This window comes from Spermophilus citellus (assembly GCF_964194105.1).
Source record: "Spermophilus citellus genome assembly, chromosome: 11".
Classification (NCBI taxonomy): domain Eukaryota; kingdom Metazoa; phylum Chordata; class Mammalia; order Rodentia; family Sciuridae; genus Spermophilus; species Spermophilus citellus.
In genome coordinates this window covers 72,653,556-72,680,704 of record NC_138192.1, presented here as the reverse complement: position 1 = coordinate 72,680,704, position 27,149 = coordinate 72,653,556, and the positions used below count along the sequence as shown (strand labels likewise).

The following is a 27,149-nucleotide window of genomic DNA, read 5'->3' as shown; positions in this document are numbered from 1 at the left end:
ATCCCCCAGCATCAATGCTCAAGTTGACAGTTCAGCATTCATGTTCTGAATGCTAATGAGAAAGAACACAGAATTAAATGCAAGACCTAAAACAAACCTAACAGTATTTCTGAATGTATCAGTCCCAAATCCAGGGACTGGGTGTGCTTGCCCCCTAAAGATACAGCAGGAATCTCTTCCACTATGTCCATCCCTTCTACTCACAGGCAAGAAAGCAGAGATCTGACTCCCAGAGACTCAGAAAAACCTATAATTCAGAGAGCTCCCTCTCCTCTGCAAGCTTCTTGGCTGTTGGTTTTCTCTTAAAATCCCAACTTCTCCCTGAGCATATCAGTTGTGCATCACTTAGACCTACATGGGTTGCAGGCATGCTATCTGACCGCCTGCACAAGCAGTGGCCAGGTGTCTGTGTCTCACTGGGTTCCTGCCACCTGAAGCAAGGGCAAAAGCCTGGACACTGTGAATTTGAGGGCCTACCAGGGCCTCAGGTCATCTGGAAAGCTATTTGCCAAATATTTGAATAATAATTTATTTCACATACAATACATGTTCACATATACCCTTCTCTCTGACAGTGCTAGATATTAATATGAACTTCTAAATTAAAAAAATCAATAAAAAATACAGGCACAAAGGATCTCATGTTATGCCCCCCAAGCACTGTGAGATAGATGAAACAAATTATCTTTTCCAATTTACAGATGAGAAAATAAAAGTTCATGAGAAGGTGATTCTTCTTATCTGTTATAGAATCAGTATCCCTAGTCTAAATAAAAATAGACTGTTCCAAAATTTAAATATTATTTTAAATCTGAAATCTAAAATACTTCTGGTCCCAGCTTTTTGGATTCAGGACATTAAACATTTAGTTTAACACTAGTGAATGAATCTATAGCATATAATGTTACACATTATATAACTGCTTTAATTTGAATTAATCCTATGAATTTCTTTCATCAATTTTTCCACTGATAAAATTTTTCTACATTTACAGTTTTCTCAGAACCATTTCCACATTCATTTGATGTCAAAATCTATATAGTCCATAATGCAAATGAAAGGATAATACTGTAATTAAGAACATAAAGAGCTAGAATATTCAGACACTACCAAAAAGCATTGATGACTAAAAACATGTTGAAATCCTCAATTTAAAAGGGCAGGTCTAAGGCTCAAATCTTCATCACGTTAGATTAGGCCCTGACTTCTCCCTAACAAGAATCCTACAACACAAGAAATAAAATAAAGAATTAACAAACTGGATGGATTCAATCTAAAAAGCTTCTTCTTGCAAAAGAAACAATGAGGTGAGAAAAGAGCCTACATTTTTGGAGCAAATTTTTGCCACATGCATGTCAGATAGAGCACTAATTTCCAGGATATATAAAGAACTCAAAAAACTGAATGCACACACACACCCACACAACAAAAAACAAAACAAAACAAAAACAAACAACAACAACAAAAACAACCTAATCAATAAATGGGCTAAGGAGCTGAACAGACATTTCTCAGAAAAATATATAAAACTGATCAACAAATATATAAAAAAAGGTTCAAGATCTCTAGTAATTAGAGAAATGCAAATCAAAACTACTCTAAGATTTAATCTCACTCCTGTCAGAATGGCAATCATTAAGAATACAAACAACAATTAGTGTTGGCAAGGATGTGGGGGAAAAGGTACACTCATACATTGCTGGTGGAACTACAAATTGGTACAACCACTCTGGAAAGCAGTATGGAGATTCCTTAGACAACTTGGAATGTAACCATCATTTGATCCAGTTATCCCACTCCTTGGTCTATACCCAAAGGACTTAAAATCAGCATACTATAGTAATGCAGCATATCAATGTTTATATCAGCTCAATTCACAATAACTAAACTGTGGAAGCAATTTAGATGTCCTTAAATAGATGAATGGATAAAGAAACTGTGGTGTATATACACAATAGAATATTACTCAGCATTAAAAGGGGAAAAATTATGGTATTTGCAGGTAAATGGATGAAACTGGAGAATGTCATGTTAAATGAAGTAAGCCAATCCCCCCAAACCGAAGACTGAATGTTCTCTTTGATAAATAGATGCTGATCTATGATGGGGGTGGGACTAGGCATGGGAAAAATGAAGGAACTTTGATTGGGCAAAGGGGAGGGAGAGAAGGGGAGGGAGGATGGGGGCAAGGAAGATGGTGGAATAAGATGGACATCATTACCCTAGGTACATGTATGACCGCACATATGGTGCAATGCTACATTCTGTACAATCAGAGAAAGGAAAAGTTATGCTGCAATTGTGTACAATGAATCAAAAGGCATTCTGTTGTCACATATACCTAATTAAAATAAATAAATTAATTAAAAAAACCATCAGGGCTTTAAAGCTACACAGTTAATGGAAGAAAAAAAATACTTAAAACTTAAATGGAGTAAAATTTAAATGTCCATTATTAACCAAAGAGTTATTTATAGATCTCCCAAACAAGAAATACAATCTCTATATTAGAAGTCCTTAATAATTATGCTGTTGGGGTGTGGCTCAGTGGTCCAGCAAATAAATAAATAAATAAATAGCAATAATAAGTTCTGACACTGAAGGGAAATTCTCATATTATTATGTATGAGTATGACTACATTATAAGAAAAATGCATGAGGTGCACAGTAAAGAAGACTACATCAAATTATTATCAAATCATTTTCTTTAGATTTGTCTATTTTTCTAAAGTGGAAGAGATGCCTCTCAAAACCATATATTTTACCTTCTCTTAGAAATGGAAAATAAAAGGAAGCAAGTATTCCATTTTAAACTGCTTCTTGTCAGTAAGAATATTAAAGCCATTAAATAATACATAATAAAGTATAATATAAATATTTTATTCAACCAAAAAAAAAGGCAGTTCTGTCTGCATAAAAAAGTACATGGCAAGAAAAAATGTTTAACATTGCTAGAAATCAAGGAAATGCAAATCAAAACTACATTGAGTTTTCATCTCCCTCCGGCCAGAATGGGGGTATGGGGGCAGGAAAGAATAAAAAACACAAATAACAATAATGCTGGTGAGGATGTGGAGAAAAAGGTACACTCATACATTGTTGGTGGGACTATAAATTAGTACAGCCACTCTGGAAAGCAGTATGGAGATTCCTCAAACGATGACCAGCTATCCCATTCCTTGGTATTTATCTAAAAGAACTAAAATCAGCATAATATTGTGAGACAGTCACACCAATGTTTATATCAATGTCATTTACAATATCAAGTTATGAAACTAGCCCAGTGCCTGCCGACAGAATAAGTAAAGAAAATGTGGTACTTAAAAAAAAAAAACTCAATGCAGTTATATTGAACCATAAAGAAGAACAAAATTATGGTCTTTGCTGGTAAATGGATGCAACTGGATAATATCAGGCTAAGTGAAATAAGCCATACTCAGAAAGTCAAGGGTTAATTTTTTTTTTCCTCTGGAAGCCAGAGCAAAGTAAGGGGAGAAAGGGTGAGAGACAGATCCCACAAAAAGAGAGGGAGATCAGTAGAGCAGAGGAAGGGGATTGATGGGGAGAGAGGAGAGACAGGAAAAGGGAGGAATTACAGAATGAAATTGACAAAATTATGTACATATAAGAATATATCACCATGAACTTCACTTTTATGTACATCTATAAAGCACCAGTTTAAAAAAAAACAATAAATAAGTAGAAGAAAGAGGAGCATAGTAGAGGAAAGGGAACAGTGGGAGAGAGGAAGGGAGGGAGGGAAGAAGCACTAGGGATTGAAGTGGAAAAAATTCTATTCAATGTGTGTCTGTTATATCAAAATGAGCCACACTAATATGTAGAACTATAATGCACTAATAAAAACATGTTTAAAAACCGCATGGCAATTCAAGCACCTTTTACAGAAACAGATTGCCTTTTTTTTTCTGCATGGCATTACAATGCCAGGGAATGTTAAAAAGGTTGAAAAATCTAAGAACTTGATGATTCTCAAATTTTGTTTTCCAGTAGCTTATGAGATACATTTCCCTCTGCACACTCTGCACATCTGCACATACAACAAGTAATGTTGTAAAGTACTTTACAGATTTAGGGCAATTTACACATATCATCTCATGTCTCACAACTTGTGACCATTCAAGATCACAAGTTACATAGCACACAAGGTACACAGGACAGTTTGGTCAATTCCATTGAATTGACCTCTTTTCCAGTACCTTCTCTCTCCCCCTCAATGCCCTTCTGCTCCACTGATCTCTCTGTTATTTTCATGGGACCCCCATTTTATTTTTTCGTGTGTAAGTATGTGTGTGTGTGTGTGTGTGTGTGTGTGTGTAATAATAATAGCCTGCATTCTAATATATACCTCAAGGTAATATTATTGATTGTTTTATAGGAAAACAATCTCAGAGAGGTACATTAATAAATTGGAAGTTACCCACCTGGTAGATGGATAAGGTGGGATTTAAATGCAGACTAGCTACACTCTTGTACTAAGTGGTTAATGAAAGAAAAACATCATGGGCATTTGAAATATGCCTCATTTTTTAAGGTAATTAATTATTACTAAAAACATAGTGTACAAAAAAAAATAAAAACATAGAGTGCTAGGCTTAGAAAGGATATTCAAATCTGGTTCAATCCACAGAACAATCTATATGTTCAGATGGGTGAAGAGTTCTATGCTGTCAAACACTAACAAGACCTCTCAGACTTACTTCTTGCATTTTATTTATTTATTTATCTATTTATTTTTTAGTGGGTTTGGGGGTCAACAGAAATTGCATCCAAAATTTTTCCCTATCTGTACTGAATGTATCTGAACTTCCAGTCTCCAGAATGATGAGAAATCAATTTCTGCTATTTAAGGCAGCTAGTCAGTGGTATTTTGCTATGGCAGCCTGAACTGACTAGCATAGCATTATAAGATGATTCCTTAAAATGGTACTTAGCAGCTATTAAATTATACATCAACTAATTTCAATTTAAGAAGACTATAAAACATCTGAATAGGACTAAGACAGGCGATATCATAGCAAATGAAAAATCACCTCTAAACCAATCTAAACCACAATGTACAATGGGATTTTTTCATTATATTATGTACATCTGCTCCTAGACACATCACTTGAGACCCAGCTCAGTAGCAAGCTCATCTGTCAATAATGCTGAGCCCCAGGGGAGTCATCGGTGGCTCTTTTACCTTGAGCAAACCTAAAGCCAGCACCAGGATGGAGGCCAGAGTACTGTTGGAGGTCACCTTGGAGTTTTCACTTGTATTTAGACAATACATACAAGTCTTGAGTGCTATTTATTCTATGATTGTTTTTAAGGGAAGAGTAGAGAAGTCTCTTTAAATGTCTGTAAATCTGCTCTTTTACCAGGTTTCCTTTTGTATCAGCTGCACTGTAGAGATTTCATTATGAACAGAACTCATAAAAATAGATCAGGTGTGATCATTTTATTTTGCCATCTGGAATAATTATGCCAGTGCATGCCTACAGAGAGAATAGATTTTGAAGCAAAAAAGAGAGAAAAGGATATGCATCTAACCAGGCAAGTGTTAAATGGTTAAAAAGAAATATAAATGCACACACAGACACATATATACATTCTCCCCCAACAAGAATCAGTAGGCACCTGCAGTTAAATGACTAGCTTCTATGAATTAATAACTATGTTGATTTAACCAAAGAACATGAATAATAGAAAGTATTACAGGCATTTTGTTTCTTTATCAAAGACGTGAAGGGTGTGTGGGTCTTTACCCAAAGTCAGCATCTTAGAGGTAAAATTTCATTTTTCACTATTTCCATCAAAACCTCTTCCTGGCTTTCACAAAGGCCAAATGACAAAACTAACAGTCAAGGAAAAGAGTCTAAGAGACATGCTATTTTCTACATAGTTTAAGTCCCAAGTACATGAATGCTTGGATTATATGTGAAAACACCAGAGTGGAAGCTTCCTTAATCACGTTAATATCTATGTTTATAATATTATGCAAACACTGAAAATCCTTTTGGAAAACTATTTTACTAAAACTACTTGAAAACACCTGATTGAGTTATATTTAAAACTTTAGACCTTGTACTTGTATTTGGGATTTATTATAAGATACAGATATGAAAAAATAATACTTCTGTATCTGTAATAAATTTATCCAGGAAATGTCACTGTTTGTCCACCTTGAGCCTAGCGTATAAGCTCCATATGACAGTTGGAAATCACTGAAACACTGGCAATCCTTTTAGGAAACTTTTGGCTTTGTTAATTTAAATGAATATACACCAAATCAATTTGGGAAGATAATCTGTAGTTTTAATTTAATGCACATTTTAAAATAATGCAGGATACAAAGATATATTTCATGTTTTGTGAATTTAAAATATATACAAAGAAATTATGTTTGTCTCTCAGCCTAAAGATGTAGCTATTCAGTGCTGAAAAGCCTGGGACACTCCTCAGAATGCAAGAGGCGCCCTGTTATGTCTTTCTTTCCTGGGTAGGAGACATGTGACTATAAATCTACAAAGCAGAGTGGTAACCTCTCCCTGGAGGCCTGTGGCATCTGCATTAGCTTTGAAAGCTCTTGTGATGTACAAATGCAATTTGGACTTGACCTTATGGCATCATATAAAGATAGCAGCCTTTCGTATTGATTAGGCTTTAAAAATAATGCTGATCCTCTAGACCTGGTCTAGCATGTGCCTTCAGCACATTCCACAATCAATTTAGAAAGTAACCTCCTGATCTGCCAAGCACAGAGAAGCAGAAGGAGATCCTTGGAGATGGGCCCTGAAGTCACAGGACTCGGTGAGGGTTTTATCAGAGAAATGAAGAGCAGCAGAGTGTGAGTGCCATTTCCAGGCCTTCTTAAAACTTTTGGCCAACTGTCCTCAACTTTTTCTGCCTCTGCTCGTCCGAAGGGCTCCACACATACCAAACAGTCCCAGAGGCACACTGGCTGTATTCCTCAAGAGTCTGACCAACATGGAGTTTGAAAAAAGCCATTTTTCCCATCGATTCTGTTGTAGACTCCTCTGTGCCCATTGAGAATCAGTGCAAGGCCAGATCAAGTAATCAACTCCATGTTTAGAGGAGAAAGTAAGGACAAGAAAATGAGATGAAGGGAAATGAAAAACATGAAAGAAAATGAGATGGAAAGCTACAGTGGTAAATGTCAGCAGGAGGGAGACAGATGTGCAGGCTAATGTAGAGCTGGAAAGGACGCTGATGGGAGTGGCTATGAAGCATCATAAAACCAGTCAAAAGACAATTTAGAGAAACAATTTATAAAGCATATGACAAAAAGATTAATAACAATAATACATAAAGATCATGAAGTTGATTGAAGTGAGAACAATGTGGAGAAGATACAAACAGGCAACATGTTTAAAAATACATGTGGCCAATATGTCTTAATACGTGAAATTACAGATTAAAACTAGACAAAAATGTTTAACTACACTAGCTGCCAAATAACAAAGGTTAATATCCAAAGGTCATAAGGAAACCAATACTCTGCAAGTATAAACAGTCTTTCTAATTTGGTAACATGGTATCATGAGATTTTTAAATGTACCTGTCCTTGACCCAGCCTTTATTGTAAAGAAATTAATTAGACCTATGTGTAAAGGTATTTGTACATGAATACCCATTATAGTTCTTTATCTAATAATGAAAAACTGAAATAAATCTACTTGCCCAATACCATGGGATTCCTATTTTCTTAGTTTGGGATTCTCCAGAAGTAGATCTTGAGATGAAAACTTGGACGCAGACTGTTTTTGAGAAAATGAGATAAATGAGGGAAAAATCTAATATAGTTTGCAGAAGTAAGCTGGTTACTGATGCAGGCAACTGCATCTGAATCCCTTTGGAAAGCCCTAATCTTATATAAATACTGTGTGTGTGTGTGTGTGTGTGTGTGTGTGTGTGTGTGTATTCTGATGCATTGTTTAGGGAATAATAACAAGAAAAAGGGTCTATATATGTTTGCAACAGATATGATTTTTTTTCAAATATTTTTGATCTATGATTATTGAATCCTTGAATTTTAAAACCATGGATTTAGAGGGTTGACTGTATTTAGACAGAAGACACACACACACACACACACACACACACAAACACACAATGCCTGACGGTAAATTCATCAAAGTTTACTTACTGATTTTCCCTGACTAATGATTATCTCAGGTGATTTTTGTTTTTTAATACATCTGATTGTCTGTATTAAGTTATACAGATTATTGTATCTATACTTTTTCTGACAAGCCATGTGATGCAGCCCTCCACCTTCTCAGCCAAAAGCTAGAGTCAAATCTATTGAGTAGGGAAGACTCTTTGTTGAGGTAGCATCATAAAAGGCTTAATTAGACAATCCTTACCGTGGAAGAGAACAAGGGTTGGCCTTTGGGACAATTCTGCCTAAGCAACCTTAGTATTCACAGACCATCATTTTTTTTTTAAATGAATTTACCTTGAGAAAAGATTTATCTACTTAAAAGTCACCATTTCAAGGATATTTTAAAGAAATTATGTAAGAGTGGAAAAACATTTCTCTCTCTCAAAAATATTGAGCACTTTATGAAATCTGACCTGCTTTTAAAAATGTCACCTTGTTACCATGCCTGTGTACCTGAAAACCTGTAAGTAATAGATGATATTACATGAATACAAACATGTTAAGTATAATCAGTACTAGAATTCCCAAAATTACTTCCTAGAAGAAACTTCCAATAATCCTGTCTAGAAAAGGCCATATTTGGCCTTGAGAGTCACAGGTTTTACATGAGTGGATGTGTTGAAAGGAAACATTGTATATCATGCTATCATTATTTGAGAACACTGCAGGAAAATAAGAAATTCAGACCCCTGCAAAGCCGCTGAACACCTACAACCTTAAATTACATGAATAGAGAACACCATTTTTATGAATGGCAAGGGAATCTAGAAAAATATGAGTTCCTTACTTTCCCAATTCCTACAGTAACAGAGGGCACACATGACAGGAAGGAGAGACCTGGAGAAGACACAGGAGCTCCACTCTCCTTTGTCTTTTTAACATTGAACTAACTGAATGACACTGGGCAAGTTATCTGGCAGCTCATGTGTAGAGTAAAGGGTTGAACCAAATAATTTCTAGGATCTCTTTCAGACCTATATTTCACCTCTCTCCTTACTACTTCATTTTTAAATTTTTCTCAAAAACAAGTCTTACTTTGCGATGCTCTGACCATGGTACTGATCCTGACCTGTGAGTGGAAACCTAACATCTGGGAAAATTTCTGTTCTCTTCTTTTTATAGGGACCCCATTTCAATACTGCAATTGAGACTCTTTCAATTGCTGTCAAAATTAAGTCACTTTTAAACATAATGAGAGCTTTGTTAGTAATCAGGACGATTAAAAACTTATTTTACCCAATTTTGTGATGTTGGAGAAAAACTCATAAACTGAGTAACTGTTTCCCAATGTGTCCTCTGTGAGGCTTGAGTTTTATATTATGTTTGGTATTAAAGATTAAAACTTTCAAAACTAAACTCCAATGAAAGTTTGATGATGATATTTTAATTCAGGAAAATAATTACCTCCCCTTTCCTTACAGCCATTTTTATACGTTAAAATTCAGCAGGGATTCACAGTTTTGTTCATCATTACTCAATACTTATTAATAAGACAACTGATCAAACCATACCCTTTAAATGAGTGGCACATCCTTTTATCTTATTTATCTTCTAATTAGGATGGAGAAATTACCCTTTAAGTTGCTGAGTTAATTACAAAGAAAGAATTGATCTGCAGGCAGTTAAGTTTTGATCATCAGTTTCTGATTTTAATCAAGCCTGTCTTCCTGTTTTCCCAGCTTCTGATCTTCCAAAAATGTGAAATAATTTTTTTTGGGGGGGGCAGGGGAGCTGCAAGATATGAGGTGAACAGATAAATACAACTGAAGTACATCATGGAGGCTGAACCAGCAATATAGGGAGGTTTGCTGAATGTAAGAGAAAACTTCCCTCTTGATGAATAAAAAGAGATCTTAAAATCAATGAGATAGAAAGCCTAGGTGATTAATGAAACTAGCATGACATTGAAATGTAATCTCAAATTCCTGCTCCATTTCCCTGGAAATAAAAACAAGCCCACCAGCCATAGTGTATCACTGATGAATTTCTATTTATGCAGGTAGAATATACAAATAGAACCAGGTCTCTCTTTTATCTTCCATGAATAGAAAGCTTTGTTTTGCTTTACCCCTACCTAGTGAATTTTGAGTTAACTGATGCCTACAGTCTTAACCTGTCAATATTCACTTTCTTGTTGTTTCTAGGCTCACACTCTCTCTCATGGGGTTGCATTTATTACTTGTCAAATACCTGGTTCTTCAGGCACACATAATTACTGAACTTCCCTGTGCAAACAAGTAAAAACCAAGGTTATCATTATCCTAGAAATCTGTAATGCTGAAAGAGTTCATGACGGTAAACCAAGCTGGAGCCTCAGCCACCAGGCTAAAGAATACAGAAGACTTCATGACCTCGGACTACACTGAAAGGCCATGATTCAGTGCAGGCACGAGGTAACCTTTAAATGGGAAACAGCCATGAGACAAGGACATTTTTACTTGCTCTGATGTAAACAACTAGTAAATGAACTGAAAAGACAGAGTCTTCTGTTATCGTTGGGAAGTATTATCTAGAAAATTCACATCAAGCTAATGTGTAATTACCATTTAATAGATGCATCATTGAGTAAAATCATGAAGCTATACTGGGTCTTCAATTAGAGTTTATAAAATGCTAATTGAAGGGGTTTTGACACCATAACAATATTTGCAACTGTATAGAGATAACTCAGTTTGGAATGCTTTAATGTTATTAAAAACCTTGTTTTTTACTTGTCACTAATGCAATAAGCATGTTTTATAATGTAAACGGAGTGAGAACTCATCAATTTAGCTCATGATTCTAGATCATACATCCTGAAAGAATTGTCCTGAGTTTTCATGTGTACCTTTGGTTATAAACAAAAATAACATACATCTTTCACCTAATGAATAATGACAGGTCTGTATTATGTATAGATATTGTTCCTGTGAACGATATTTAATTCAAGATAGAAATGAATCCCAAACTGCTTTATAATGGGACTCACTGTAATTTTTTCCCTGAAAAAACGAAGAGGACACCCAAGGAGAGGAAAATTACAGTTAGTCTAACCAGAAAGGGATGAAAAACTGTCTAAATATAGGGAAAATCAGCAGCTGGAGCAAGCTCCAATAGAAATAAAATGGAAATGGAAGTCAGGTGCACCGTGGATTTTCTAAGTTTAAGATTTTATTCATTTACACGATAATATTTTAACAAATAGTATAAAAATAATAGGACTGAATATTAAGACAATTAAGTTTCGAATGCATTTTCATTTATCCATTCAATAAAATTCACGTTATCCAGCACTGGCTCTGTGCCAGCCAGTGTCCCAGGTGCTAGAGATGTACAGAGAACAAAACAAACAAAGCCACTGCTCTCAGAGAGGAGACTGTGCAGTCAGTGCAAGAGACGGTCCACAAACAAAAGAAACAAGTAAAACTACACAGTATGTTTTGTAGGATGAAGACCAAGGAGAGCATGTGCTACAGAAAAAGGGACAAGGAGATGTCCTGGGTGTGCAGGGGAGGTGGGGTTGAAAGAGTACCCAAAGAAGGGTTCATCATGAATGGTGATGGCTGAGTAAAAACCTGAAGGAAATCATCCAGTCATTGTAACTTTCACTTTTCTATGCTGATATTATTTTCTAATTTCTATCTTTATTTATATGCATATCAAGTAAGCCATCCATACAGAGGGGGAGAAGGCATGGAAAGGGGCAGGGAGGAGGGAAATTTGTTTTTAATAGGCAAAAACTTCACTGCTGCTTCCTCCACCTATAAGTTTGCACTCCATTCTTGATTATTAAGTTGTATTTTCAGGTGTGGGCCTTGCTATTTCCATTTATTGTTCCTACAAAAAACATTTAGATTGGGGGTAACATGGTGTCAGTGGCAGGGGTGTGGTGGGGGGACTGGAATTCAGATCTTTCACAAGACTGGCATTTTCTGGCAAGTAGGAGAATGAAAGAAAAAAAAAAACCTGCAGATGAAATGTCTGTTTTTCTGTACAAATTCTTTAACTGCTTCTTCCCTTGACATCTTGTCAGCTTAAAAAAATACTGCGATTTTCCTGTTTCAATTCTCTGCTCAAGAAAATGGCCATGATGATTATAAGAGGTTTTATGAGGCTGAGTATGTAAAGAGGCAAAATGTTAAGAGTGTAGAAAAACAGTGTAGAAATGGAAGTCATTGATTTTGCCACTTAGATGACCCCAATCACAATACACTGTGACAACAGAACACAACAAAGCGAATACCAGAAAAGTGAATCCAATTGAGAAATCATAGGATTCGTAGATGTGTTTTTACACATTTTAAGTATGTTTTAAGTATGGGGAATATTAAACTCTTCAATATGTTTAACCAGCATGGCCAATCTTTCTGGCCTCTGAGGAAAATCTGCTCTTACTATGCTATACAAATTCTTCTGATGCAATCATATTATTTGGTTCAGAGCCATTGCGATAATCTCCTAAATTATGTTTCAGAATAACCCAGGAGGACGTGGCTTTACACAGTGGCTGCTATTGCTAGGAAACATAATCAGATGCTGTAAATTCATGAGGGTGATGATCTCAGCTAAGGTTGCATATCAGAATTGCTTTTATTTATTTTTTTTAACTCCCAAATTCCAGGGGTGGACTGCAGACCTATGAAATAGGACTTCTGGAGGGTCAGTGTTCAGTTACATATCTACATGTCTATTTAAACCAGCTTCCCTGGTGACTCTGATCGTCAGCAGATAAGCTCAGATGCCCTTGCTACACCGAGGCAAGCTGCTGAGGCCTGCAAGACATAGTGTATCAGGTGAGGAATTCTATGAAGAGCAGTTTGTCACCACCTAATTTAGCTGCTCAGCATGTCCCTATCCTTCTGTGAACAGTGCTCAAGGTCTAAATATCTGACACCTCATGGGACTTGACAAGTAGGGAAGGAAAAAGTGAAACCTGGAAGGTGATTTTACTGTTCATTTCAATAAAGATGCTTTCTAGAATGGCAGCCACACAGCCTAAGTTTCTGAGATAGGAGACACGCAGCGGGCAAATAATAATAGGCCTATTCTCCCTGTATAAAGAGAGTGATTTTACCTATCATGAGCAAAGTCGTCTGTTCTTGTCCTTGTCCTTGCCTATACCAGCATCATTCTCCCCCTTCTTCCTTAGGGACTGAACTCGACTTTAAGCAGAGCACGTTATCTCAAGTTAAAAACAAGATGTTTCAGCCTTCTGCAGATGGGCAAGGCCTTGTGACTTGGCTTTCATTTATGAAGTGGAAATCATGTGCGGGACAACCAAAAAGACATAGTTTCAGATGACTGGGCACGAGAACAGGTTTTTACTTGTCTACCTTTCATTCTTCTTGGGAACTGTTTCACTGATGTGCTGGTCAGGGCCCCAGCAACTGTCTTGTGCCAGGAAATAATTTGGAAGGTAATCTTGTATAGTTGGGAAGAAAGATATAAAGTCCCTGTATCCTTACTGACATAATGAAGCCACCACATCAGGCTTCTGATTTATTCCACATAAGAAATAATTTTTCTTGGGCCGGATTTGTGGCTCAGTGGTTAGAGTACTTGCCTAGCATGCATGAGGAACTTGGTTAGAGTGCCATCACCACATGAAAATAAACAAATAAAATAAAGGCATTGTGTCCATTTACAACTAAAAATAAAATAAAATTATTTTTCTTCCTTGTTTTAGGCACTATGAATGATTGATAGATTGCCGTGTACTTCAAACCTAATCCTAATTAATATAATGAAAGCAGACACCTAGAGATGGATAAAGTCAGGAAGACATTTCAATGGGGTGCAATGTCCATTTTGTAAATTCCCAAGGCATGAACATTGTTTCTAATATCCTTAAAAGGCATGTTGCATATATATAACTTTAAGTTTATAAAAGACTTAATAACATTTCAAATCCATGTGCTGAAGCAATAAACAATTTACCTGATCTTTGTAGACTAAAAGATAGTTAGCATAGTTCACTGATGTTAAGCTGATGAAAGATGACAATTAAAATAGAGAGCAGGGAATGAACTAGAGCCCATTCATAGGAGGAGTCAGTGAGACATGCTGTCTTGTTGACCACAGGGGCATAAAGGATACAGACGGGAAGAAGATGACATTGAGATATCCAGTGTGGCTGGATTCTGCAGATAGCAAAGACCATTCATAAAATGAGGGAGGCCAGATGACGAATAATGGGGAAGATGGTGAGTTTTGTTTAGATCTTAAAGAAGTTTGGGCATGCTTATGGGATACAATGCAAAGTCAGAAGAAAATTAGAACACAGGCTGGGAATCCAGGCTCACTTGTCCTACATTTTATTTATTAAATACATTTGATAATTTCACACTCAATAAAGCTCAAGCTCCTTATCATGAGTTCAAGGCAATTTATAACATGGCCTTAACCTACCTTTTTAGATTTAATCTCTAAACATCCCTCTTTGCCCACAAGGCCCCACCTCACTAAACATAAACATTATGTATAAGTCACAAATAACTTTACAGTTTCTCCTAAGTAAGCTTTATAAAATCCCCTCTCTCTTACACATTTATTTCACAACATGTATCCATTTTGTGCAAGAATCCAATTCCCCATCTTCCTCCCCTGCTAGACACAATTCTTTGTTATTCTGTACAAAGCATAGCAAAACTGATCCCTGCTTTAGAACTTGCTTAATTAACCCAGTCTCACACTCAATGCCTCTGTGTTTTTGCTTACTCTGTTTTCCTTATCTGGAACATAGAAAGGAATCAATGATGACCCTGAGCTGTCAGGGTGGGGTGAATAATAACATCTCTAGGCTTTTGTCTGGAGATACCAGATAAGAAAAACAAAGAGAAAAACTTATCGAATAGCTAACAGAAGTAAAGAACTTTTATATGAAGAAAATGGAAGCAAACTACTCAAGTCTCTGACAACTTGTATTGCGTATGGCAAAACACATCAAGAGTGCAGAATCAATATTTGATGCTCCGCAAGGCAGGCAAAAACAGGCTGTGGGAAAAGCAGGGCTGAGCTGGAGACAGGAAAGCACTGAGGGAAACATCCCCAAGCCACCAGAACACAATAGTTTCATCAGCAGAACTGAGATGCTGGGATAGATACATGCTCATCCCCAACTGTGCATCAACCACGTCACCGGGGGGCATCCTTAGCTGAGGTCTGGTGTTTCCCTGCTTAAAGGTTTTCTAAATGCTATGCAGACACATGGACAATGCATTTGCCAAATACACCAAATCTCAATACAGAAATACATTGTTTGCCTTCTCCAATTTAAAATAAACAGAGGAATAAAATAATGGCAAGCACAGAAGCCTTATCTAAGATGTGTGCATACTTTTATCAGTGTTCTATGACTTACACTCTTATTTTTTTTTCTAAGAATTAACAATATTATTGAATGTGTGAAAATTACCTTTTAAATAGTATGACATAAGACAATATAAACCAAAGATACATGTTATTAATATTATCAAGTACTGACAACAAGAGAACTGCACTGAGTCCTTGTGGGAAAATGTCTCCTCAGTTTTTGCACATCTTCCAGGGTTTTTACATATGGCAGTGGAATATGGCTATAGAAGACTCTGCAAGAGAGCAGAGCCTGAAAAAGGAAAGTTTCAGCACCACCCATTCCTCATTTCCACATAAACCGCTTCTCGGGGTTGGTTCTCTATGAACGTTCATCAGAAAGACACAGTAAAAATGAATATTGTTATAACCCAGAAATCATGCTTCTTGATAACTTTGTCCAAATGAGTTGAAAACCTATGTCCAATCAAAACCCTGCACACCAATGTTTATAGCAGTATTATTCATAATTGCCCAAACATGGTAGCAACCAAGATATTAGGTAGGTAGATAAACTGGTACAATCATACAATGGAATCTTATTTGGAGATTTTAAAAAAATGAGCTATCAATCTGAAAAAAAAGAGAGGAACCTATCAATGCATATCACACCTTTTTTATTGGTGTATTATACTTGGGATTTATTACATATTTGGACATGCACAAAATGTAAGAGTATAATTTGGTCAATATCACTTCAAATGCATATTGTTAAGTGAAAGAAGCTAATTTGAAAGGATTGTGTACTAATTCTAACTAAATGACAATTTAAGGTTAAACTATGGAGGCAGTAAAAGGTTCAGCAGTTGCCAGGGACTAGGTGGAAGGGAGGAAAGTATACGATAGGGGAGTTTCAGGGCAGTAAAATTATTCTAATCATAGTGTGATGATGGCCACGTGCCACTTAACACTTGCAAAAGCCCACAGAATGTGCAACACTTAGAGTGAAGCCTAAGATAATTCATGGTCTTTATTAATAACTTTCAATATTGAGTCATCAGTTACAACAGAAGTACCATATTAATAATGCAATTTGCTAATAATGGGGGGGTGGTAGGAGGAAATGAGGGGTATATGAGAATTCTCTGTACTTTTTTAAAGGGGGTACCAGGGATTGAACTCAGGGGCACTCAACCAGTGAGCTACATCCCCTGCCCTATTTTGAATTTTATTTAGAGACGAGGTGTCACAGAGTTGCTTAGTGCCTCGCTAAGTTGCTGAGGCTGACTTCAAACTTGCAATCCTTGCAATATTCTAATATGAATAATGAATTCATATTAGAATTCATAACATGAATTCTAATATACTGATGTTGAAGAATCCAAGAAAAGATTTTGGCAACTGTGTTTGTATAGGGTAGGTTTGGTGGCAAAGAAGAGGAAAAAATAGTTTAGCCTTAAATTGTCATTTAGTTAGAATTAGTACATAATCCTTTCAAATTGGCTTTCTTTCACTTAACAATATACATTTGTCTCAGCATCCCGAGCCGCTGGGATTACAGGCATGTGCCATTGTGCCCAGCTGAAGAATTTTCTGTACTTTCTACTCCATTTTTCTCTAAATCTAAGACTATTTCAAAAATATATAAAAATATATGGATTTTTATAAAGGACTATTACCCTAAAACTTCCACGACTATTTAATAATTGATTTAGAAAAGCATCTGTCAACTGAAAAGTAGGAAGCTTAGAAAAGAATATTCCATCATAATTCAGAGTATACCTTCTTAGGTTAAGACTGGTCTTCAATGGTAGTTCTCCTTGCCCCACTTAGTAGCTGCACAATTTTGAGCAAGTGACACATTTCTCTTTTTCATTTCAGTGAGAATTTGTTGAGTGCCCACATCAGTCGCTTTTGTAGATATGTGGCACATAGCAGTGAACACAAAGAGATACCTCACCTCAGAGAGACAATTAAAAATAAAAATAAGCCAACAGATTAAGTAAATTATATTCCAAGTGAGAAAGGGATGAGTGCTATGGAAAAAAAGGAGAGCAGGTTTGGAGGATCAGGGTACCAGGATGGGCTACAGAGTGACTTTGTTATATGTTAATGGGAAATAAAACTTCCCATCATCCAAGGACACTATTCCATTTGCTCTCCCATAGAAGGTGCTTGAATAAACAGTGGTGACCACAGAGAAGATGCTGTCAGCAACAGTGGTCTCCTATTACTACAATTATTGACAAAGAAGCAGTTAAGTAAATGGCAGTAAAGTTCTGAATAACTTTGTTACCATATCCACCATATTTCAATTCCTGATTTTTCTTGAAATGCTAGAACAGAAATTCAAAATGTAAATACGTTAAGGAAAAGACTCATACATTTCAGGAAAAATAAGTACTTGTGGAATGTGTGGTTGTTTGCTAATAAAAACCATCTCTTCACTGACCTTTCTATTCACCTCTGCCAAGAATTCTAATATACTCATGTTGAAGGATCCAAGAAAAGATTTTGGCAACTGTGTTTGTATAGGGTAGGTCTGGTGGCAAAGAAGAGGAAAAAAAAATCAAAAGAGGGTCTTCAGAAGAGGTAGGCATTGGTGTGTTATGTAAGAGGTGATCCAGGGTTGACATGATGTTTCCACAAGGTCATCAGGGACCTGGGGTCCTCCCTGCTCACTGCTGTGCCACTCTAAAAGTGCAGACTTAGACCTTAAGGTCCAAGAAATCTGCCAGAGCTAACACATCTGTGTGGAAGAGCAGGAGGAGAAAAGGAAGGAGGAGACTTCCTGGGGCGGGGGGCACTCCCTACACTGCTTCTCAGGTAGATTGTTATCCACCAGAAATGTCCCAGCCCTTAGGTGTAAGTGAGGCAGGGCTTGGTGGGCTGGAGCTGTGTGTCCAGCCAAGAATCAGGGAGAAGATGCTGAGAGGCAAGAGCAGCTGTCAGAAGGGGGAAACAAAATGGCCACCCACTTATTTGGCTGAATAGAGCACACTAGACTCCTCTGGAAGAGCAGAGGGATCCTTTCCATCTGGGAGATTCTACGTAGACACTAAAAGAGAAGGGATTTTGGTGGTAGTTGCTAACTTGTTATTAAAAAGCAGCCATCCCTTCTTTTCTATAACTGATGCAAATTCTATCAAAGACAAAAAAATCCCAATAAATTCAGAAGACCGAAGAAAGATTTCAAGTGTCACTTTTTAAGTTTGCATGATATATGATACTACAAGGATAATTAAGTCAATTATGGTGAATTCACATAATGATTCTTAATGTAACTGTTGAAACAATATTTTCAAATATTATTTAAAGGTCATCAGGTATGGGAAATATTTGTCATGTAATAAATGAAAACACAGGTACAATATAATTTTAACTATGCCAATAGCAATCAACATAAATTAATTTTATATAGTTTCTCAAACTTCTACATAGAAAATATATTGGATTAAAAATTATATATATTTAGATTCTTACATTTAGATTCTGCATTCATTCCAGTAGCAGTTCTAAACTGCCTGAGAGCCTTTTCTATGCTCTTTTGTTACTTTAAAATTACATTACTTAGTTGTATAGAATTTCAAAAGTTGAAAACTATAAATCACTAATCAAAATAGTAATACACTTTAAAAATATTATTGCTTTTAATTTTGAAAAAATAAAAAAAATAATCATTTCTAAGTATTTAACTGGATGGTGGTGCAGAAGCATTAATAAAAAATCAGTAGCTCAAAAGACCATGGCTGGAGGGTGTTAGGGAAGAATAGAGGTACTTTGGATTAGAGAGAGGGAAGTGAAAGGAGGAGAGGGGATGGGGGGTAGGAATGGTAGTAGAATAAATTGGACATTACTACCATATGTGTATATACGATTATATGAACTGTATGACTCCAAATCATATACAACAAGAATAAGAAGTTATACTCCATTTATGTGTGATGTGTCAAAATGCATTCTACTGTCATGTATAACTAATTAGAACAAATTTAAAAAAAACACTTTAAAAAGGCCATTGGGTTTTCAGAGAGGAAGATAATCAGTGTCCTATATAAATATGCAACAATATTAGCTTCTTAAATTTGAGATTTGAATCAAATCAGCTCCTATCTTTACCAAGAAACTAAACTCCTAACAATGCTCATTTTCACCCAATTCCAAGCTTTCTTTATCACTGGGATGTTTTAAAAATGTTGAGACTGTTGGCTGTGTCTGACCACTCTTTATGGCACACCTGAATCTTCTTTGCAGTAGCTATTACGTTTCTATTTTATATCTGCAATTTGTTCTGCAGAAGGCTCAAAGACCTCATATCTTGTCCCCTATGCTGTGGGAATTTGAGCTATTGGACCCCAGTGCTTTGGGTCTAGCTTTCTTTCCAGAGTCTCCGGTTGGTTCAGCTGCTGCCATCAGATTCTGTCTGGTCCCTAGCTCTCACCAGAGATCCTCTTCCTTCTATAGCAATCCCTCTTCCTCTGTTTTACTTATTTAATTGTGCAATTGTACTGATCAAGAAAAACCATTTTATGAAATTCAGAAATCACTTAATACAAAACATAACAAGGTGAAATGTACTAGCTCCCAAATGATTTTTTAAGTTGATAAGAAGGAGCATATCCCAATTAGCACAAACAAGAGCCAGGTTTATAGGAATGAGAAATTGATTATAATTTTTAAAATTAGGGACAGCCATGTATGTACAGCAGAGCTCAAGGATCCCAGCTGAAATAATTATAACTCAGTTATTCTGATTGTCTGTCCTGATATTTTTTCAGCTGTTGGATTAGAGAACAGAACATTCCTGTTTAAAAGAAACAGCAATGAATCTATAAGTCAATCAATTTTCATAACTCTTGGTAAAAGTAGTCTAAAAATTATCCTCTGATTCCAGCAATGCAATACAAAAAAAAAGATAGAATAAAAGCTAAAAAATTATGCCACTAACAGAACATTTCCCATCAAGCAGAGCTGCATGCAGCATTCCCTGGGGATGTTTGTACTGCATCCCACTGGGAGGCCCAGCAGTATTAATGTGTCTGTATCTTGTTTCTTTGTGTCTTTGGCTCCTGCAGGGATTCTAGTTTTAGAGGTGCTCATGATTCTTAGCTAAATACCCTGACAACTTTTCACTGCCTGCCCTGAATGCAAGAAAGAAAGATGAAATCGAATTCAAATCTGAGAAGTGAAAATATCAGGATTAAATTTGCTCTAGGAAAACAATAATTCTCTGAACTACTAATGAATAACTGGAGGGAACACAAGCAGAGATAAGAAATGGGAGGCTTCTTCCCATAGTCTTAAGTGGGAATTGGTTTTGTCAGAGATGAAAAATGTGAACCACTGGCGCCTTTCCTCTTATTTGCCTGTAACTTGCAAATTCCAACCTGTCTACAAATGGTACACTTGGTACTTTGGAAATTATCTATAATTCTCATAAATATACCTCATAATTCTCTAGCTGCTAGTCTAGCAGGTAATCTTAAAATGTTTAATTGAAATGATTTCCTCATTTTAATTTCATATAAAAATGTAACTAAGGACATCCAGGAGAAAAATTTAAAAATTTAAATACCCCCCCCCTTTTTTTTCCTAGCGATTTCACTGCTATGATACAACCACTCTTGGATTTGGTTTGGTTTCTCTTGTTCCTTTCTTTTCATGAGTCCTACCTTCATTCTCCCAGAGCATAGATAATGCAGAAATTCCAAGGCTAAAAAGCAATCCAGATTGCCCCGGCTGCCTATGACCCCTGCCCTGACCACTACTCCCACAGATTTACTGCCTGGACATAAAATGTGCACTTCTTTGTTATGCTGCATTAAAACCAGGAGCCATTTCCAATTATCATGCCTGTGTGTTTTAATAGCAAAATTCAATGCATCCAAAGCAAGTACTCGAGGAGAGAGATGGTCAATTTTGACATTGCTTCTAGCTCGAAAATTTTCTTTCCATAATGCAATGAACCGAGTTTTTATTTCAAAAAGATTCAGAACCAAACTGAAGTGAAAACGTACAATGTGAGAGTGACAAGCTGTGTGGAAGTTTCAGAGAAAATGACATGCCCAATGACAATGACAGCTACTCTCCTAGTGTTTTTCCCATGGAGAGACAAGCTATTCAAAGATTCTTTTTTAATTGCTGTGAGTATGTTTGAAAAATCACAGACAGTGGTCAACATATATTCTGAACAAATTTTTTTTGCTACTACCTGTTTATTTTATCAACAGAATCTGGAACACAGTGTAAAAACATTTTTCTACCCCACCCTTTAGGGGGTTAAAGAAAAGCAAAGTCTCACTATAATAAGGCATCACAAACTATAAGTGGAAACATTCCCAGGACCTTACAGAAAGGAGAGGACAGGGGAAGGATTGTCAGAAAGCAAGAAAAAAAAAATACCTCATTCAATGATGGTTAACCTGGCATGTTATGGTAACACAAAGCCAGAAAGTTCCCTCCAAGCTCTTTTGTTTGGGGGAGGGCAAAGAAAGGGGGATTCCTTGAGAACAGAAACTATAATTTGATTATAGTGTCCTGAGAGGCCATCCCGGTGCTTCATACATATAGACTGCTCAACAATATTTGTTGAATACTTTGCTGAGTATATTTCCCAACTAGCCATGTAAACATATACAGAATTTTCATTTATACTCTACAATTATTTGTTACGGTTTGGATCTGAAATTCTCCCCCAAAGCCGGTGTTGAAAACAAAGTCTCCAGGAAAGAAGATACAGAGGTGGGACTTTGAGGAAATGATCAGATTATGAGAACTGTAACATCATCATAGTCCATTGATCTGAATGAACAACTACTGAGTGGTAACTGTAGGCAGGTGGGGAAGTAGGTCACTAGGAACATGACCTTGGCAACTATATCTTATCCCTGGCTTCTCTCTCCTCTCTCTCTGTTTCTGCTTCCTGGTGGCCACGAGCAATGCAGCTTTCCTCTACTACCCCTTTCTGCCATGATGTTTCTGTCTTGGAGCCTGTTGGCCATGGACTGATCTCTGAAACCATGATCCAAAATAAACCTCTCCTCATCTAGGTTATTCTTGTCAAGTATTTTGGTCATAGTGACAAAAAGCTGATTAACACATCATGAACCCATGTGCCTTTGCTGTTTTATTAGCAATAGAAAACATATATGTTCACTCCAAGTAGAACATTTCCATGTTCTTATCCCATCTGAATTTTCCTCCCTATTCAGTAAGAAATAATCTAGTTTCTTGACTTTGTGTCATAGTACAATACTCAGGCTCCATTTTGGCTTTTTAATAGAATATTGTATACAAGGCATATGGCATTCATTTCTTCATCGATACATTCTTTCCTTTGAGTAACTGTCTTAATTGTATGTTGAATGTTCACTCTGCTAGTCATTGTGTCAGGCACTAGGGACATTGTAATGACTAAGAAACATTCCATATTTACAAAGAGTTCACAGCTCAGGTGATGGAAAACAAACAAACAAGGAACCAAGTAAAACAGCTACTACAATTAAGATAAAGTACCAGGGGAGAACATAATGGAGAGAAGGAAAGTGGAGAGTGGGGTTTGTATTAACCTGTCTTTTATTTATACATCTTATGAAAATGTGTCTAATTAAAAGAGAAATTTTAAAGAAAAAGAGGTAACATGATGAACAATGTATATCAGCATAATCCCATTATTTAAGGTACATATGTGCCATTTAAAATATCTTATGCATAGAGAAGTACTTATTTCTTGAGAGAAATAAGAAGGGGTAGGGATTGGTCTGTAGAGGGAAGGAGATCTGTCCTTTTAATGTACTTCTGCACTACTTGAACATTTTTCTGCATATATGTATAATTTGAATTCTTTTTACAGATTTTTAAAAAATTTGTAGATGGACAGAACATCTTTATTTTATTTATTTATTTTTATGTAGTACTGAGGATCGAACTGGGTGCTTCACAGATGCTAGGCAAGCACTCTACCAATGAGCCATAACCCTAGCACTATAATTTGAATTTTTAAATGACTTTTTAAATGTGGGATGGAATCAAAAGAAAAGGAAAGGTAGTGACAAATTAAAGGCAAGGTTGACAAAACTATAACAAGCCAAGGGCAGTTTACAAAAATAGATTGATGATGGGTTTCCAATTGTCAACTCAAACTAGGAGAGTTTGCAAAGTCTAGGAAATAAAAGCAGGGTAATGTTCTCAGGGAACTTACCTATTCTAGTTACTAAGAACTGAGAGAAATAGAAATTTCTTCTAGGACTCCCTATAAATGGATATTGTATGCTATGAAATAACAGAATACTATTCTCATAATGTCCAGTAACAGACTTCACAAGATCTCTTTGCATAATAACCAAGACAGAATCTCATGATCCTACAGCAAATGTAATTGACAAAATCACAAAATTTCTGAGGGAGCCAGTTTAGTCTACGAGGCTGGGGCTCCCTGGTCAATACCATGACTCTCTAATTAGGTATCTTGAGTTCTAATTATAGTTCAATTACTTAATTTGCTAAAAGAACTTGGGTAAATTAATCTATTTTTGTGCTTTAGGTTCTTTATTTGTTCATAGGGTTTTGTGAGAAGTAAATTAATACATATACAAATTTTAGCAGTGTCAAGCAAACCAACAAACACTTAATCCGTGTTAGCTATTTACACAACCATCCTTGAATTGTGTCTCATCTGAACCTTTACTAGAGCATTGAACATGCCCAAACTGGGCACTGGGGTATTTGTTGGCTGTGGGAATGCTTCCAGGCCCAGGAAAGTATCCCTCTTGGAGGGTCAGGAGCCAAGCATAGAGTGGAGAATAGAGAAGATCACATACAACCTAAATTGAGTAAGACAGAACTCAGAAACAAAGCCAGGATACTTCTTAGCAAATTGCTCTGAACATGTTCTATCATGCCAAGATGAGCACAATAGAGGTCTCGAAGTTCTACGCTACATGAAACAGCTCCAACCCACTTCTTTGGGAATCCCCTCAAGGATCCTAAAAGAGAAAATCTATTGTACTGAAAATTTATTGTAACTTATATTATGTTTGTATTAGTATTTATGTGGAGTATGAACTATGGCCTGGGCATTTAATTATTATGATACAGTTCTCAGGTGGGTCCAATTATTGTCTTATTTTCCAGGTAAAGAAATTGAGGAACAGAGAAGTTAAGTCACTTGCAACACAGCATATGTCAGTTAGCAGTAAAACCAAGAATTAAGACCAGCAGCCTGGCTCAGCTCACTCTTGTAAGTATATATAGAGTGTGATACTACATCTACATCATTAATTTAAAGTTACAAAATGTTCACCAAGAAATTTATAGGGCTTATTTAGAAGAACCTTGCTTTCTGGAAACTGTAGGTCCTTCTTAAAAATGACATGTTACCCTTACAAAAGGAATGCTTCTCCCATATTTTTGGGTCCATGACTGCTTTGGAATAAGTGGTTGCCTCCACCAAGGCAGAATCTTGAGGGAGAAAGGTCTATTGGTGTTGGTGAAACTAAAAATCAACAAAAATCTCATCAGCAAAGATGGCACTCTCCATTTGGAGGCTCAAATGCATGCTGCTTTTTATTAATGGTTATGTGCCTGACTGTGGTCTAGCACTCTGTAACTAACTTAGGATGAAAAGGCTTCACTTAAAGTTTCAGTTGTACCTTGAATATGAAGAAGGGACTCTTTGTTAAATCAAGCTCCCTGGCCTACACATACTTCATCTCCCACAGAGATGATCTATCAATAAGAATATATTGCCTGTGCTTTGTAAAAGTAAAGCATTCTATAAAAGCATAAGATAAGCCCTGGGATCATTACTTATCTTCAAGTAACAAGCCTTGAAATAGGACATAAAATATACTTCCCCACAAAATTCCACTGCCACCTGAGAGCCAAAACATACTTAGAGCTATTCTCGCACTTGTGTGGCCACCATGATTCATCCATCTGTTCCTGTGGGTCTTGCCTTGTGAATTACAGTAGAAATGTTTAATATATAGTCAGCCCAAGACCTTCCTGACAGAGGGGACCTATGAATTTGGCTTTACCACTGTACACTTTTTACATATGATATTACTATATTGACTTGTAAATTATCTTTCTAGGCACTGATGTCTTTCGACTCCTGAGGTGGCTGAAGAATTTAAGTCTATGAGTTTGTGTTCTTAATAATTTAAAACCAAAGGCTTCAAGTTTAAGATTCAGTGGAAAGCTTATGTATTGACAGACTCTACAGAATGGCTGATAATCAGCATCAACTTATCCCAATAGTTGTTCTTCCCAATGCTAACACAGTGCCAAAAGGGCCATCTGACAGCCACTTTTAAGCAGATGATTTCTAAGTATTTTTTAAAGAGAAATATTTTCTATGTCCTAGGGCATATTGCTAAGACAGGGATTTGCAAGTTCCAGTTCATTATTAGTTTTGGCAGGATTCTCCTGTCACAGTTAGCTTTGCTGGCTTCAGATACCATTTTTCTGCTACAGTAGTCCATGGAAGAGATGTCCTAGATTAGTTCTAAAAACTAGGTAGAGCCAAAGAACAGTGAAAATTTAAAAACAGTCATGTGGAGTTGATAAATCTAAGGACATGGGAGATAATTGAAAACAATAACTCACAAATATCTAAGATATTTAAATAAGTGTAACACACTAAAAAAAAAAGTCTCCAGGATATATAATTTTAAAACAAGGTTTTAAAGAAATCTTTCCAAGAAAAACTATTACCCTTCTTTTTTGTGTTGCAAGGAAACACATTCCACCTGCACATGAATGTCCCTGTTTTATGAATAGTTTCCTGATGCAATCAAGATGGCCATTATCTGTGCCAGCACTATCTAGTTGAAAAATATGCCCCATCAAGAAAGTAGAGCAGCCTCTGGAAATGGTAGCTGTGGGGAGCCCACGGGGGTGCAGCCTGGGTTTAAATCACTTCCATTTCTTCCCTTCAGGGTTTCATTTGAAAATCAGTCGTTGACAAACACATCATCAGTGTGTTCCATTTTCCTTCTAAGGGACTTATGAACCTTTCAATGATTTTCTTTAATTCTCCTAAAAATATTAAAAACTTTCCTTTATGTTTGTCTCACTTCCAATGACCCGATGATGCTATTACCCAGGTGCCTTTACAGGAACTAGACTTCACGGGATTGTTATCCCCTCCACATGTCTGAATATACAACATGAATAAAGGCTGATGGTAGGACAAAGATATCCCTGGAAGAGGAATATTTGGTGCTTTGCCACAGAATTAAAACAGGAATCTTAAAACTTTCCAACATGACTTCTCATTTACTTTTACAAAGGACCCCAAACCTGCATGAATGTGGCATAGTGTGTGTCTGACAGTTTTTGAGACTTGGAGCATGAACAAGAAGAATAGGGTTCCTTTTAGATGGGGATGCAAGAGGCTACTGTGTATTCAGGGCTGGCAGAGGAGGAAAGAGCCAGATTCCCCAGGATATTTTTGTTGTTACTTATGTAACAATAAATTGGTTTTATTTTGTTAACCTATCTATCATTTTGCCTCTTTGTGAATTCTCAAATATGGTGAAATGTCAAATACAATGAATCTAAGGAAAGGTTAAAAAAAAAGTAGCAAGTCATGGTCATATCCCTCTTTTTAGTACCTCAAACCATCCATACATTTAGTAAGTAAGGATTTAGGATTTAAAGTTTCTTAATGAAATACGAGGTTTATCAA

The 27,149-nt window shown here is 36.5% G+C and overlaps 1 protein-coding gene across 2 annotated transcripts in view; it reads right to left on the bottom strand.

Moving 5' to 3' along the window:
• The window catches only part of CERS6 (ceramide synthase 6), a 285,324-nt gene that overhangs the window by 69,583 nt on the left and 188,592 nt on the right, over positions 1-27,149 (bottom strand). The window lies entirely within an intron of this gene.